The sequence below is a fragment of the Rutidosis leptorrhynchoides genome, chromosome 4, assembly GCF_046630445.1.
Source record: "Rutidosis leptorrhynchoides isolate AG116_Rl617_1_P2 chromosome 4, CSIRO_AGI_Rlap_v1, whole genome shotgun sequence".
Lineage (NCBI taxonomy): Eukaryota > Viridiplantae > Streptophyta > Magnoliopsida > Asterales > Asteraceae > Rutidosis > Rutidosis leptorrhynchoides.
In genome coordinates this window covers 444747718-444751583 of record NC_092336.1, presented here as the reverse complement: position 1 = coordinate 444751583, position 3866 = coordinate 444747718, and the positions used below count along the sequence as shown (strand labels likewise).

At 30.3% G+C, this 3866-nt stretch overlaps 1 non-coding gene across 1 annotated transcript; it reads right to left on the bottom strand.

The window, feature by feature from the left end:
- Positions 1-2800: 2800 nt before the first annotated feature.
- LOC139846102 (small nucleolar RNA R71) lies at positions 2801-2907 on the bottom strand. The gene has a single exon (XR_011758846.1). It is a non-coding gene; the product is annotated as a small nucleolar RNA R71 (small nucleolar RNA).
- Between the last annotated feature and the right edge of the window lie 959 nt (positions 2908-3866).

Sequence of the window (3866 nt, the reverse complement as noted above, 5' to 3'; positions counted from 1 at the left end):
TATTTCATATTTAATTTCCTTTATTTTATATTTAATTGCACTTCTAATTATCGCATTTTTATTCTTATTGTATTTAATTGCACTTTTAATTATCGTACTTTTTAATTATCGCAAGTTTATTTTATCACACTTTTATTATTCGCAATTTCATTATCGTTATTTACTTTACGCTTTAAATTAAGTCTTGTATTTATTTATTATTTTACATTTGGTTTTAACTGCGACTAAAGTTTTAAAATCGACGAACCGGTCATTAAACGGTAAAAACCCCCCCTTTATAATAATAATATTACTTATATATATATTTGTATTTTTATAAATTTAAACTAATATAGCGTTAAGCTTTGTTTAAAGATTTTCCCTGTGGAACGAACCGGACTTACTAAAAACTACACTACTGTACGATTAGGTACACTGCCTATAAGTGTTGTAGCAAGGTTTAAGTATATCCATTCTCTAAATAAATAAATATCTTGTGTAAAATTGTATCGTATTTAATAGTATTTTCTTGTAAAATTTAATAGTATTTTATACCCCTTAGCTTTGACATCAAGTATTTTTGGCGCCGCTGCCGGGGAATCGCTTAAAAGCCAGAAGCGCAACGCTAATATAAAAAAAAAAAGATTTTTATTTTTAGTTTACTTTTATAAAAATACGTTTTTGTAAAAAATACGTTTTTAATTATTCGAAAATATAAAAAGAAAACAAAAATATAAATATTTTTAAGAGTTTGTTAAATATTTAAGTTTTATAAAGTTTCTTTATTTTTATTTTATAAAAATATAAGTTTTATTTAAATATTTTGTGTTTATTTAGAACATAAAAAAAAAACCGAAAAAAAAAAATTTTTAATATATATATAAATCTATTTTTAAGATATTTTTAAAATTATAAAGTAGTTCTATTTTTATTTTAGTTTTTAAATATAAGTTTTTATTATATAAATATTTTGATTTAAACAGAAAATATAAAACAGAGAAAAAAAAACGCGTCGAATTTTAAACTGTACCTGAGTTGAAAATTGGAACCCCGCGACTCGCAGAGTTTGCAGCCTCGAATACCGCGACTCGCGGAGCCTCCCTGACACACGTGACAGAACCCTAATTTCGCATTAATTACGGATTTTATTATTATTATTATTAATAAACCCTAATTACTTAATTATTATTATAATTAGTTTAAGTTTTTAAATTAAATTGTATTTTAAATTTTAATTAGTTTTATTATATATAAAATTAATAGTTTTATAAAATAAATAATATAAAAATAATATTTTTATAAAAACTGTACTTTTTACAACTTTTAGTATATTTTTATATTTTGTCCCTTTTTAATTGTTTTAGCGTAATATTTGTATTCTTCGCTAGTATTTAGTTTTAAGCTTAGTTTTTGCCATAGTTATTTTTACTTCTAGATTTTTAGTCTTTGCCGTAAAATCTCTTAAGTGCTTTTTCTTTAGACTAAGATTTAGGTACTTTAGAATTTTGCGACGCCTTTTTAAGTTTTAGTTTCTTTTTAAGTTATTGCCATTTGGAATTTAGTTTTTCCTGTAAGCTTTAATATTTTTAGACGACTTTTACCTATGTATCAATTATCATTCCAATTAATAATCTCAATTTGCGATTATAATTTTAAGTTAGTTGTAGTAATAAGGTTAGGTTAGTCGAGTGTTTTTAAGTTTTATAAGTCATTTTTTTTCTTTTTCTTATTTTTCGACACCTTTTATTTTTCACCCCTTCTCTTTTTCGATCTTTTTCGACGCGCTCTTTTTCTTTCTTATTTCTCGCTATTCTAGTTTTTAGGACATAGATTTTTATTCTACTTCTTATCTAAATTTCTTAAAATTACGAAAATTTATTTTAAGTGGTTAAATTGATAGACATCAAAATTTTCTGGTTCGTAGTAATAGTTGGATTTGTACGTGGACCGGGTTATTTGAGCCACACAGTCCTCAATTATATTGAGACCAAACGAATCCTGCCCCTCTGCTGCATCTTTTGGCTATTCAAAACGTGGGCAAAATTAGAAAAGTCTATTAATTGGATAACTTATATAATTTTTCTTTCCTTTTAAAAAAAAATAATAGGATATTCAGTGAATGCACCGAGCAAGACGTTCACCACCTTTTGTACGTTCACCACCTGTAACTAGATCAAGACATTTAGCAAATATTACCGCCGTTGATTTTTCTTTAGAATCGTCATCCAGTTGACCAAGTACTTCAGTTCAAATTTCCGATAATCCATTTTTTGAACCCGACCTCACAATTGAGAATCCGGAGAATATTCAGGGATGATTCGTAGATCCTGAACCATTAAATTTTCCTCCGGAACCACCAATCATTCAAACAGAGATTGTTGAGGAACGTACCATTAAATCAGAATCCTCTAGTGATTCCGATTCAACAAATTCAATTATGGAGAATCTGGAACCTTTAAGTATGGAAGACCGAATGAGAGCTAAACGCACTAGCCAAGGTCACGCAATTACTCATCCAGACATTAATGCGCCAGATTATGAAATCAAAGGACAAATTCTACACATGGTGACTAATCAATGCCAATTTAGTGGTGCGCCGAAGAAAGATCCAAATGAACATCTTCGTACCTTTAATAGGATCTTCACACTATTTAAAATCCGAGAAGTGGAGGATGAACAGATATATCTCATGTTATTTCCCTGGACTTTAAAGGGAGAAGCCAAAGATTGGCTGGAATCGTTACCTGAAGGGGCGATTGATACATGGGATATTTTAGTTGAAAAATTTCTTAAACAATTCTTTCCGGCATCTAAAGCAGTAAGACTTCAAGCAGAAATTGTTACGTTTACACAGAAGCCAAATGAAACTCTATATGAGGCGTGGACAAGATTTGAAAAGTTATTAAGAGGATGTCCGCAACATGGTTTAGACACCTGTCAAATAGTACAAATATTCTACCAAGGATGCGACATCACTACAAGGAAAGACATAGATATAGCAGCTGGTGGTTCTATTATGAAGAAAACCGAAACTGATGCTTACAAAATTATTGATAACACTGCTTCCCACTCACATGAGTGGCACCAAGAAAAAGATATCGTTAGATCATTTAAAGCAGCTAGAGCCGATTCTAGCCATGACTTAGATTCCATTTCCGCAAAGATAGATGCTGTTGAGAGACGAATGGAAAAGATGACTAAAGATATTCACTCAATACGAATTAGTTGTAAGCAGTGTGGAGGACCACATTTGACAAAAGATTGTCTCAGTATTGAACTAACAATGGAACAAAGAGAGAACATTTCATACATAAACCAAAGGCCTGGAAATACTTATCAGAATAATTATCAACCGCCAAGACCTATTTACAATCAAAACCAGAACTATAACAGAAATATTCCATACAACAACCAACAAGGTCCTAGCAATCAACAAGTATCCAATAATACTTACAACCAGCAAAGACCTAATTTTCAAAACAAACCACCACAACAAACCGATGATAAAAAGCCGAATTTAGAAGATATGATGACGAAGCTAGTTGAAACTCAAACGCAGTTTTTCACATCTCAGAAACAAACTAATGAACAAAATGCTCAAGCATTTAGAAATCAACAAGCTTCTATTCAAAATCTGGAACAAGAAGTAAGTAACCTAGCAAGGTTAATAGGTGAAAGAAAACCGGGAAGTCTACCTACTGATACAAATGCTAACCCCCGGAATGAAACAGCTAAAGCCATTACCACAAGAAGTGGTACAACACTTAAACCACCTGAAATACTTGTAAATTCTGATGAAGCTATTCCTACTCCACAAGAACCACAACCTAATCAAGATAAGGAAAAAGAACCGGTAGTTGAAAAGGTTAATGAAGATAACACAGTTA